This window comes from Lonchura striata, chromosome Z (genome assembly GCF_046129695.1).
Source record: "Lonchura striata isolate bLonStr1 chromosome Z, bLonStr1.mat, whole genome shotgun sequence".
Taxonomy (NCBI): Eukaryota; Metazoa; Chordata; class Aves; order Passeriformes; family Estrildidae; genus Lonchura; species Lonchura striata.
In genome coordinates this window covers 47,759,499-47,772,946 of record NC_134642.1, presented here as the reverse complement: position 1 = coordinate 47,772,946, position 13,448 = coordinate 47,759,499, and the positions used below count along the sequence as shown (strand labels likewise).

At 47.8% G+C, this 13,448-nt stretch overlaps 1 protein-coding gene across 1 annotated transcript in view; it reads right to left on the bottom strand.

Moving 5' to 3' along the window:
* The window catches only part of TDRD7 (tudor domain containing 7), a 61,844-nt gene that overhangs the window by 102 nt on the left and 48,294 nt on the right, over positions 1–13,448 (bottom strand). The window lies entirely within an intron of this gene.

The following is a 13,448-nucleotide window of genomic DNA, read 5'->3' as shown; positions in this document are numbered from 1 at the left end:
CTGACAGGAAAACAAGAAGCATTAACACTGAACACATGAAGCATGGTGCTGCAGCCTGCCTGGCTGGGGAGCACTGAACACCTCAGAGCTGGAGATTTATGCTTAAAGCATAGCTGATTTCAAAAGATTCTCAGGGCCCCCCTTTCATATCCCATATGCACATAACCACCCATGGAGGTGAGAGCAGTGCAGCTCTGGTAGCACATTGCCCCACCACAGATTTACCAGACAGGACTGAGGAAGTTCTTGGTACAGGACCCTGGCTAGGGATGTCTTTCTGCAGGCAGAGCTAGATGTTACTGAAGCATCCTGGGCATTTATTTCTTTGAAGGACAATAAACTGTATGTCATGAAGTATACAGGTCTCACGTCCTTACAAGTCCCCAGTAACAACACGCTGCACATGGCACTCCAGATAACATGGTTACCAGATGGGAAAACAGATTTGTAGCACCACTGAGTACCTCTGAGCCCTGAAAACCTCTTCGAGGCTACAGCGTGTGGCACTTCTTCCCATGTTTTAAAGCCACAAGGAGATCAGGAAGTATTATCCACTCAGGTTCAGGAGGCTGCCAGTTAAATGTGCTATTTAGTGACCCACCTTTGCTGAGACAACACACGTTTGCACTGTTGCCAGCTAAGCAGCTGACCTGTGTGCTACTGCATGTTCTAAACCTATCCTTCAAGAAAAGAAGTGAATGGTCTATCTGGATAATCCCTGCTGACCCCAAGGTTTGGTCCATGTCACCTAATATCATGTGTCATACACAATCATATGCATGTAACTAGACCTCTGCAAGCAAAAAGACTGCAGAGAAAAAGGTCAATGTGTTTAAAATATGCAGGTGGGTTAAAAGTACACTCAGTATAACACACAAAAGCATATCCAACTCTGCTCTTTTGATGACAGTCTCCTTCTGCTCCACAGCACTGCCTGTACATTTATATTGTGTTGGCTCCATTTTTGCAGAGAATACTGAGTCCTAGATAATTTAAAGTGATTTTTCTTAAAGTGTTGCTATCCTTTTGAGTGACATTTACATTAAAAATAACAGCAAGGCCTGTGTATTTTTTAGGGAACCAAGCATCTTTTGAGTTTCTATAAATGGTCTCTTTTCAGCTCCTGTGAAACATCAGAGCCCTACCCTGAATCACATCTTTCCAGCTTTGCTTGCCTCCTCAGGACAGATTATGCTCTTATGATCACTCTTCATTAGTGGAGAAGTTTCTTTAGACGAGTTACAACACAGCTGCTGTTCCAGATAGGAAAATTATCTTTAGCTTGGTCACAAAAGGGCACAGTAATGCACACACACTTGCTCAACAGCAAGCCCTTAAATTTAGAAGCTGTCATATTGTCAGACATTTGGTTCCCCACTAGTGTGATGGCAATTCCTGCATCATTCACATTCCTGGCACTCACCACTTAGGAGGTGAAGTGCGAGGAGATGGTGCATTCTTGATGGGAGAAACAGCCCCTGAAGCTCCCTCATCTGGGAACTGAGAGGGTGAAAATCAGTTTTTCACTGGGCTGGTTTGCTCCAAGGAGCAGCCATCAACCTGTGGGCACCAGAGCCAAGGGCAGCCATGAGGGTGAGGAGGAAGCAGGAGTGGTGGGGCTCAGTGAGTGAGGGAGGTGGAAGGAACCCCACAGTTCCGTGAGTGAGGGAGGTGGAAGGAACCCCACAGTTCCGTGAGTGAGGGAGGTGGAAGGAACCCCACAGTTCCGTGAGTGAGGGAGGTGGAAGGAACCCCACAGTTCCGTGCTTCCCCAGCACCCTGCAGCCCCCAGTGCGGGGCTCCCTGTGCTGCGGGGCTGGTGGGCAGCAGCCACATATCAGCCAGCCCACGGGCCATGTCCAGCAGCTCAGCCCCTGCAAGCCTGCCCTTCCTGCAGGCACAAAGAAGGGCAGAGCCTTTACTGCAATTGCCCATAAACACTGAGGTGGGAGATCCTAGAAAAGCAGCCTGGACTTGGATCTGGATATGCACTGTGCTACTGTGGCCTTAGATTGCATTGCATGAGCCATGACTAGCCAGGATTTCATATGCCATATGTAGTTTTCACCATTCTGCCATGGAAGGAGCTGGAGCTAGGAGCAAGCAGAAAGGCAGAGAATAACCAACCCCAGGCTGCTAAATTCTCTATAATGGCTTAAAATACCCACACCTGCCACACACATGGCAGTATCTGTCTTGGCTATATGAGGACAACTATTCCCACAGATAGCCACAGACCTTTCCCAGAATGCAGGCAAGACTGCAAGCAGGGGCCTGTCTGGGACCAGAGCGCAGCCCCGCAGGGTGACCTTGTTGCCTCCCTCCAGAAGGACAGAGATGTCAGCACCGAGAGGCAGGACAGACATGGGATGTCAGTGCACACAGGCAGTGCTTCTGGAAAACGCCTCAGGTTTCAAAGCATCTTGCAGAGATATTAAGCTGAGGCTGCATATAGCAAAGGCCCTGAGGGTTGAGGACAGGTGCAGAGCCTGCTGAAATGCAGCTGAAATCCCTGTTGGGGGAATTTAATTTGCTACATACCCCAAAGAGAAATGCTGGGGGGCACAGTGCCCTCCCAGACTTGCTGGAGCAGCCAGATAGTGCTGGCACCTTGCACATGTCCCGCAGAGAGCACACCGAGAGGACTGCTCATCAGGAGCACCAGCCTTGCCCATAGCAGCAGGACATTCTGTACTGCTCCCCTGCCTGCAGTGCCAGCTGTTCAGCATAGTGTCCTCCAGCACAGCCTCCAGGACCAGTATGTTCACTGGCACTCCCTTATCTCCACATCCCAGGCCTCTTCTACCCTGTCTTGCTAATGAGTGCTGGGAGAAGAAAGCAAACCAGCCCATCTGCTGTAAATGGAAGAGAGCTTTGAACTGCCAGTGATAAGAAAGAACACAGGTCCCACCTTCACCTGAGCTCAAACTAAACAGCAAGGTCCTTCAGCACAACTTGAGTTCTCACTCTTTTTCATTAACCCTATCACTCTTAATTCAACCAACTAAGGAAGCATCACAAAAGAATTTAAGTGCAACATACATATACTGCACAGAACTGACACTGTTGCAACTTTAAGTCCTCAAAACATTGAAATTCATATAGATTACAAAGACAGCAAGATATTAGGTCTCTTTGTAGTACTTTGTGTACTTGTCAGTTATACAGGAAGACAGCCCAAGCACTTGCACTTGATAAATCCAAACAGCACACAGGTTGGAATGCACAACAATCATTAAAATTGTTAAAGGAGAAAAATTTAATTGGCTGGGAGATAATAAAAGGTCATCTACAGGAAAGACTGTTCTCACCATGAATATGGGAAAACAAAACCAAACACAACAACATTCTGATCATGAGGGGGATAGAACAGTTTCTTTCTGAAGGGTTCAAAAGTGCTGAGCAACCAAATGGATGCTGAAAATAAGTGAAAATTAAAAGCATCCTGTATAACACTGGAAATAATTCTTTCACAGTGCTTTGCACTGGTACAGCCCCCTGCAGCACCATGACCTTTTTGGGGTGCAGAAAACTGACAGCAGCACAGGGAAGCAGTGGAAATCCATCTGGGAAAGCGGCCTACGTGGGGCCCACTGTTTCACCACCAGCCGAGGGCAGGCATCAGCACTTGGTTGTGCTCTTCAGGTGGGCAAGCAGGGAGGGCAACAGCAGGGCAGCAATGGGCTTGGGCTACAGCAGGCTGCTCAGGAATGCTGTGGAGCAGCACCCATACTGCTGAGTCAAAAGGCCTGCTGAATTATCCCTCCGTGATCCAACAGCTCCAGGAAAAAGAACAAATGCAGAGAGGAAAAACTGGGTAAAGAGACAGGAACAACAGCAAGACAAATTTCAAGAAAATACAAAAATGTCACAGTGGAAGCTGGGGTGCAGTGTCAGGCATGCCATGTGACACATGCTGTGTGACATCTGGCACACGCTGTGCCGGGCAGCCCAGCACCTCCCCGCACAACCTCCCAGCATGCCAACACCAGGACTGCATAGAAAGCACTTCCCTTCATGAAAATGTAGGGAGAAAGAGCAACTAAGCTCAGCAAAGGTGCAGGGCTTTCCAGGGTTAAATTCTGTTATCAGTCCAAGCCAACCCTGGCTCCAGGGGTCTGCACAGGCTGCAGCATGCAGCACCATGCCCAAGGCTCAGCACGTGGGAGGGTTTGAGGCATCCCTGGCCACTGCTACATTGAACAACCACCAAAGGCAGAGGACAGGAATTCTGTGTACTCTGCCACACAGTGAGAGCCATGCCTGAAGAAAATGAACATCTTTGCCCCAGACAAACCTCGAATCTACCACAAAACCTTTTCTGTGCTCTGAAATGTGAAAGCAGACCATGTGGCTTGGGTTTTAGGATAAGGAGGTAGCCAAGCATGACCAGCATAGTTATTGATGATTCTTGAAAAAACTGCCAAGGTTGAAGACAGAAGTCTTTTCAGGATGAAAGCTGTATTAAAGAAGCAGTGAAAGTGGGAATTCATATAATGAGGGATGGCTTAAAAACTCTTCCTGTTTGACTCATGCAGGGTTTTGATTTATGAGATTTTTTTTTTTTACAGTTTAAGTATAAATTTAAGTCAAAGTTCAGAGCTATTATTTTGCAGTATAAAAATAACAAACCAATATCAACCAATATCCCCTCTATAGCTGCTACAATTATCTTTCTTTTTAATTTTTTTTTTTTTTTTTTGACTTGCAGCATAACTTTAAAGATAAATGCCAGGGTCTGGGGTTTTTTTTGACGGAGGAGCTATGCATACCTCAAGTGACCATTTCCTATAGATTCAATAGAAACTAGGTACTTTCTGTGCATATATTTAAATCTTAGTGAGTCATCCAGCTGCAGATCCAAGATGCAATCTGTGCAGATGCAAGGAACAAATCACCTCCAGTTTCTTCTAAGTAAAAATTGTCTTCTGATGTGGTCAGACCTCTGACAAACCTTAAAGCCAGTAGCAAACCTCAATGCAATCTCATGCAGGACTCAGAACCTTATTTCTTGGGAAGCTGCACATGTGTGCAAAGGGTCTGTCAGCCTAGAGATCTTCTCTGGCTGACAGGAAATGAAGAAGAGCTGAGGAACTTGCACAGTGGTCTAAGGTGATTAGTAGGTACTAGAAGCATTCGGACAAGAGGTAGCTTCTACACTTGTAGTGCTGGAGCAGGCATGGTGGGGATGTAGAGATGAAGGAGATCAATCCACCAAAATAGTGAGTCTCTGCTGATTCTCCCTTACTGGGACAACTTTCAAACCCTGAGTTTGCATCCCAACATAATTGGGTGCCGATGACTCCACGGCCAACTCTGCTTTTGAGTCACTGGGCAACCAAACAATCAGCTCCCTGCAGTTTCAAGAACTGACCAACAAATTACGGCCAGATCCAGTAGCAACAAAAGCAAATATGCACAACAGCTCCTATTGAGACCACATCTAGAAATGTGAATCTATGTGAATTGTGTAAAACCCAGTAGGAAATCAGAGCAGAGGAGGAGTTGGATCCATCCCCAGTGTCATCACACAGCCATACACAACAAAAGTCTTCACTGGTGGCTGATGTGACCATGAATTACCCTGCCCACAAGGGAGTCAGTACAGCTGTACTGGTACAGGTGTGTCTCCTCCCAGCACACAGGTACAAACTTCACACTTCAGCCCCACAGTCCCTCCTCTCACAGACACAACCAGAATGGTGGAGTGGCTTTGCAAGTAACTACATGCCCTGTACGTGAAGTACAGATATTCAAAGGTTTACTCCATTTCAAATTAACATAGTTCTCCTTAAAATGAACGGAAGATAGATAAATGCCTAAGACCAGTCCTTTAAGGTAATGGCCTCCTGCACATTTCTACAGATCCCTTTTCAAGCAGATCTTATTTTCTAGTCAAGAGAGGAAAGCATCATTTTAACAAGCCATAAACACACACCCAGGCTGCAACATCAAGTACTGTTGGCCAGTCTGGGCTCTGCACCACCACCTTGAATGTATAAGATGATGAAAACTTGTTAAAGCTACAAAAGCCTTTCAGTAGACTCTGCTCTGGGCTTGGAGTCCAAGCTCCATGAGAAAGTGTCTAGCCAGGAGACCCACATGGGAGACCCAAAGGGGACCCTCTGCTTAAGCATCACTAAGCATGCAGCTGGATGCTGCATGCAATTTGATGCCCTCTAGTAGAAAACAGGTCTTTCCAAGCTGAACGAGCAAAGGCAATTTGACTTATTCAGCCTGGAGAAAAGAAGGCTGCAGAGGAACCCACCTGCAGTCAGTCACATGCTGCCTAAGGGAAATGGTTTTTTAAAGAAAAGCCACAAATTCGTATCCTGGATGAGAAGAGTGGACAGAGAAACGACAGGGAATGTAGAAAGAGGGCACACATTCTCACTGCTCCAGGTTAGTCAGCCATCAACATGAAAAAGACTGAGGCACTCTCAACCTCTCTGCAAGAGGCTCATGCTTAAGGAAATCCAACAGCTAGTCTGCTGTCCCTTCAGGAAACTGAAACTTCTCCAAGGAAGATCTAGGTTTCCTCCAAATTAGCAGCTGTTAATCTAAGACATCCTGAAATACATATTTGAAAGAAAACATCTGGAAGAAGGCATTTTGTGTCTATCAAAGCACATGATCTCTGACTCTTGAAGCAACACATCAGCCATGAAGAGCATGCAACACTATCTGGAGTTATCATCATCACCCAACCCCCTGCAGCAGTGAAGTTCAATAGGCTATAGGCAAGACTTACTGATGATGCAGCTTCATTTCCATGGATATCCTCATGTCAGAGCTGACATTCCCATCCTTGACAGCTCCACAGCAAACATCTTCTTGTCTGAGGTCATGCACACACTAGGGAAGGTTCCTTGTGCTCAGCCTACACAAACTTTTCCTTTATCCACTAGTGCTGAGGAAAATCTCACAGTGCCTTGCACTCACCTCAGTCTTCTCAGCTCACCCTACTCCTAACCCAATATCCAGAAATTGTCTATGTCTCTTGGCTCTCCTCTGTCAAAACTCCTGCAGCCTGCAAGCCACACAACTCAGTACTGGTGCTCACCAGGTGGTCTTCCTCATTAGCAAATGGCCTGGATATTTGGTGACTAGGCCAAGATCTACCAAAGCCCAAACACAAAGAATCCCAGCTATATCTCCCCCACTTTACATATTTTTAAGACACACACTTGTAAACATAGTTATGTGTTTTCCTATTTGGGGCGAGGTTCTCTCATGCACCTGGCATGCACTCAGTTGCTTAATTACTAATCCTTGTGAAAAGCATGTGGGCACATTTGAGTCATTAGTGACACTCTGCACTCAGTTCCTTCTCTGTAACTTGAACCCTTCCACTTGGAAGTTTCACAGCCAGCACAATCTCCTCTGGAAAGTGATCCTGGGTTTCTTGCCTGAGTTTCTCTTAGTACTCAGATGGACACCCCTGTTTCTGTGGCACACTCGTTTTGCAGGGAACCTGATGAGTGCATTGTGAACACAGCAGCAGAAAGGCTCCTGTCTTGCACTGAGCAGTGCCTCTGATCCTCAGACATGCAATGGCCATGGCCTGTAAAAGAGCCTTGCTGACTGCCAGAGCCAAAGCACAGCGTGCTGTTAGTAACACATGAATGTCTGCACATCCCAATCCCATCCTACTGCTAGTATGGCTGAAGCACAGGGAATGGCAGTGAAATGCCCCACTAAGGCAGAGCTAATCAGCCCCAGACAGGTTGATGCTTAATTAACACTGAAGCAAAATGAGCACTGTTCCAGCTGCAGTGAGTATGCAGTGTACACTGTGCACCAAATCTGAACAAGGCACTTAACAGAGGGGAGACCCTCACACCATCACACAAGGCCTGAAGAAACACAGAAACTAGCTCCAGCTGGGGAGTTACCAAACTGCACAGAGCCTAAGTGGGGAGAGCTCTGGGGAAGCATCACTGCAACCTTGCTTCCAAGCTTCTCAGGCTGCTGCCAGCCAGAGTGTCCTGGGATGTACAGACTTTGGTCTGACCCAGGATAACCTCTGTTATGTGTATATCTCATTCACCATGAACAAGTAGGAAGAAGTCCCTCCCAGGAGGGTGATGCAGCCTTAAGACAAGCCTTCAGGGATGGGGGCCTCCATCTTTGGGGACTTGTAGACACAGGCCATATGAAGCCAGAACCTCCCTATGCGAGGAGAGGTCTGCTGTGAGCTGGGGATGGGCTAGAGAGCCACTGAGCCTCCCGTGGTGCTGCATCCACATGCCCAAGAACATGGGAGCTTTTAGCACCATGGAGTCATGGAACACAACCTTCTGTCCTGTTTCTTCCAAGAGCCTGGTAATTTTACCAAGTAAAGACATTTTGTCTACAGCCCTCTGCCTGAACAGAGAAGTGAAGACAGTCTTCCTAGCTCATGATGTCCAAATGACTGTCAGCTATAGAGGAAAAAAATCAGAAGACAGATCACAGTTTCCTTCCCCCTAGCTGTGCTTTCATAAACTCCACACACCTGAAAAACAGCGAAGCAGCACACAGAAAAGTACAACAATTCATCTGCAAACACTACATTTAGTAGCACATTACTCTGTGGAATAGGAGGTACACATCTGACAACAGAGGATTGGTGCTTCTCACAGAAGGTTGACTCATTTAAAGATAAATCAAATGGTCCTTTGGGTGAATAAAAGTAAAACTTGGGCAAAGAAAATCAGTAATAAGATAGACCAGACTTTCCAATATCTGTTCGGCTTTCCCAAATACAGTAAGGGGGGGGGGGGGGGGGGGGGAGCAACATATTTCCAGTATTATGCAAAAACACAGTATCTGGAGAAAAGGCAGCAGACCATCACAGCTGAGAAGTGTGTGGGGAAGAGAAAGATGAGTCAGGCTGGAAAACAATGCAGTGCTGAAGGAGGGGTGGGGGAAGAGCCCTGCCAGGGAGAAAACAGACTTTGAAATGAGAAGCAGTGAACCTGTGATGCAGTGTTCTTGTTGGAATACCCAGCCATGTGTACATTAGGGCAGCAGGTACAGAGGCTGTCAAGAGGCATTTGGCTTTGGGCAGTGCGAGCAACAAAGCAAGATGGTGTTTGGCTTTCATGTTGTAGCTCAGCTCCTCCTTTCAAGAGAGCAAAAGAGCTCACTACTATAACCTGAAGTAGGAGTTGCATCCCCAAAAAGCTTATCCTGTATTTGATCTATTATATAGTCTGAGAAAAGGTGCTACCTCTCAGCACAAATCTTGATGAGAAAGGAGGAAGTCACTCTTCACTGCTGCACAATCTGGCAGGTCAAACATGAAAAAGGGATTAAAAAAAAAATAAAACACTTAAAACCAACTTCAATCACATGGCTGAGCACCCTTGTGGCTCAAGGCCCAACATCCAAGAAAAGATGTAAAGCAAGTAGAAATGACCTCCACATAAGGGGCCAACAAACCATCCATGACTACTTAAAAAGCAGAGGGCAACACATGAGCACACGAATAAGGGCAGAAGCTGCGTCCATCTGAGTGAAGAAAGATTATCTTTGGGATAGGGTTTTCAAGGCAGTGACTATTTCAAGCTGGAGAAAGTAGGGCCAAGGCAAATACAACAAATGTCCTCAAGGAACCTTTCCCCATGCTAATTTCCACTTTTCCCTTACAAAAGCAGCACAGGTTTCTAGCGATTCATTATCTGGAAAACCATCTCCTAGAAGAGTTCCCTGGATTACAAACGCAAGAAAAACAGTAAAAAAGAACTCTCGGTGCCCTCTGCAACTCGCTCAGAGTCGTGCAGAACCCTCTATCTCACCGTCTCAGCACCCCTGATCCCCGCCGAGATTTGCCGCGTGAGTGCCTCCGGCTGCCATCCACCCCAGCGCCTCCGCCTGCCCGCCGAGGGGCGCGGCCGCGCCGAGCCCGAGAACCCGCGGCTGCCGCAGTGCCCGCCGCCGGCTCCGCGCATCCCGGCGCAGCGCTCCCTCCCCCGGGCACGGCTCCCGGCAGCCAGGCAAGTGTGCTGGCGGGCAGGCAGAGACGCAGGCAGGGAGACCGACCCAGCTCCCAAGCAGTCCTCTTTCCTGCGCGCTGCCGCTATTTCTGTCGAGCCGGGGACGCCCGGTGCCGGCCAAATATTCTGCCCCGATACGGCCGGGCCCACCGCCCCTTCTCTCGCTCACCGCCGCCGTGCGCCGCGCCCTGCGGAGCTGAGCCTCGGCGCTCGTCCTGGCCGCGCCGGCTCCGCCGCTGCCGGGGGCGGAGGTCCGGCCCGGCCGAGGCCCCGGCCCGGCCGTCACTCAGCGGGGGCCGGCCCTGCCGCCCCTCCCGGCCGGGAACAGCTGCGCCCGGCTCGGCCCCCGCCCCGGGCCCCGGTTTGGTTGGTCCTTATCCTCTGCCCGCACTCGGGATGGCAAGCGCGTTCCGTCCATCCCCAGGGCAGCTGTGAGGCGCTGCGGAGGGTGGCAGCAAGAGCAGCATTTGTTTCTAGAGGGTCTTTCCTGCTCTTTGACGAGCCAGACACGCTGGAGCTTGCCTTTTGTCCCGTGGCAACCCCCTTCAGAGTGCTGAGCCAGATGCTTCGGTAAACTGCCTTTTTGGGAAACTCCACAAGATATACACGTATCTTCTTGGGGGTCCAGGACACCGTACAGCACCCTGAGACTGCGGATGGCTTCCTTCCCGGGAGGAGTGGTGCAGCACTGGGACATGGGGAGCAGGGAGGCCTCAAGGCTCAGCCGGATCAAGTCACGGCCACCCAGGCCTCTGACTGGATGGCCCCACTGCCAGCACTGCTGGGTACCTGTAGCTGCAGTTATGGGCACTTTATAAAAGATACTTCTCTCAAATGCCATCAACATATCAATGCAAGTACTAATCCCATGCCTTTACTCCCTGTCAGTTTGCCCCATACATCCAGCGACAGCCACTAGAGCTGCTCCAAGTCTGCAGTCAGCCCAGGAGAGATGCCCTCCAGTCTTAGGGTACCAAGTTTTAACATTGCTATCAAATCTCCTTTCCCCCATGTCACATTTGAGTGACTTCAAAGTCACATTGATTTGTGCTTTAATGATGTTTTTTACCAAATCTCCCACAAAAAGCCCCAAGCTCCTCCTTAGCTCTGCTATCTGGCCTCCACCAGCAGCTACAAGGCAAAGGTGGAGAGGTTTACCAGAGGTGGCCAGTCCAAGTGATTGCTTCTCCAGCCCATACTTCCCAGACGTAGTGATGACCTTCATCTGAAAATGTCCCCAGATCCCATGACTGGCACTGAAATTCCATGTCCTGTGGCACGTGGAGGAAAATCTGCCGTTAGCTCTGAAAATACTGCTTCCCAGCTAGGACAAAGGAAGGATTCAAATGGGGGCTGTGCCAAGCACTGGACTCGTGCATGTCTCTTTGAGTAGGCTCAAGTCACTGGCATCATCCCAGCTGCTGGCAGGAGAGAAAAGGGCGCTTAGAACCACCCAATTCACCCAAATGTCTGTTTGTTCAGGCTGAAGAAGCCTGACAGGTACCAGATCAGACAAACCTGGATGCCAGTTTCCCTGCCACCAGTTTACCAAGTGCCTTTCTCCAGGGCATGCAAGCAGGGACAAGCTCAGGAAGTGATCCACTGGCACCACTGAGATTCCCTACATGCCCACATTGGTTTTGCACTCAGAGATATATTTGATCCACTTTTTTTCTAATCCCATCTGGCTGCTGTCAGATGCAGCTTTGTGGGCACCAGAATCCAAGGTGTCTTGGTTCCCCTTAGAATGCACTCAGCCTGTCTCCATCAGGCAAGATATGGACCCAGCTTCTCGGCACAATTGTTTTCAGTGCATCAGTGTAGTTCTTTCTTAGTGCTTTGCTGTACCACACTGTGGTAAAGAATGCTGCAGGTAAGGTACACTATAGCACCTTTCACAAGATACCAAATTTCACTAACCCCAAGTATACCACTGCTCTTGAGGAAATTACTTGGCATGCTTGAAGCATGTCCACTCAGGCCACGAGCTCCTCTTGCCCTAGCCAAACTCTAACTTCACAGAGCAGGGCAATTCTCCTGCTTAAGAATTCCAGTCTGACTTGAAAACATCAGCAAAGAACAAAAGAACACAATAGGGAGCTTTCAGAGATGTTTTTCTCATTGCATGATTTTTCTTCATTCTTCTTGTCTAACAGAGCACATGTGAATCCAGGCTTTCAAAGGTTTGCCTGATACACAACTGTGATGACAAAGGATGAGTGTGGTGAAAACACAAAGACAAAAGATCCTTCCAACAGAAGTCTTCCCAAATGGGGTAAGAGGAGTCCAGGACTGGAAACCCTAGAGACAGGAATTGATTCTGAGATGGCAAAGAGGGTTCTAATGTTTCTCTGAAAAAACAAGGGTTCCTCAAAATGAGCTGGAGTGACCACACTGGGAGATGAACACAGGTAAACTTATACTGTCAACTTAACAAAATACAGCTGAGATTGAAAAAACAGAGAAGAGGAGGTGTGCAAGTGCTTATTGTTTATAGCCTTGGGTAAGTAAGAAGCCTGCTTTGTTTTAGTTATTGCAGCATCATCTGTTTTCTCTAGGTAATCAAGGATCATTGTTCATTTTTTTAAAATTCACAATGATCCACAAAACATGTTTAACAAAGCTGCATTCCCTTTTTCTGGTTGTAAAGTTACCCTGGGTGGAATCCCAAGAATTAGACATTCCAAATCCACATTCCAAGGGATGATCAGCTGGGCTTCTGCAGATACATCCAACATGGTTTTGGCATTTATAGTGAAACTAGAGTTCAAGTAAATTCCCTGGCTGTGCCCATTTCTTCCCGCACCTAAAGCTTTTACATGCCTTGTTTTATCTACATGTAAAAATAGTAACCAGTGAAAACTTCAGAAAGCGTTCCCCTCCTTACCCTTCTTCCATCCAGACAAACTGCAAATCCTGCTATTTAAACCAGACTTTCTACACATTGTTGTTGCTTTCATCTGAATTATCTGTGATTAATCCACATATTTCCTGGAGGACAATGCAAAGAACTGCATGGAGGCCTTTCTAATTCCTGTCAGAATGGAAAGTAACCCCACCACCTGCCTGATTCAGACATGGGCTGTGGACACAGCCCTAGTGAACTGCCATGCATTCATGAAAGCAGAAAACCATTCACAACTACCCTGCAACACTGACTGCTGAAAAACTGAAGAACCATGCAGCATTCTGTGTGCATTAACAGCTTCCACAGAGCAGGCATGTCTAATACCTCCTGGGGACAGGACGCTAACTGATTATTATGCTATTTCATGGCTTGGATACAGCAGCAATCTCAAAGTGTTCAATGTTGTGTATGCCCAACATACTCGGCACAATTTTCAAAGCAGAGCATGAAGTGTGTCAAAGAGCACTAACCAGTCAATTAGCAAATGTCTAATAGGATCTTACATGGGGTAAGAGAGCAATACTACAAGCAGGTGGAAAATCATAGTTCTGCACAAGGAG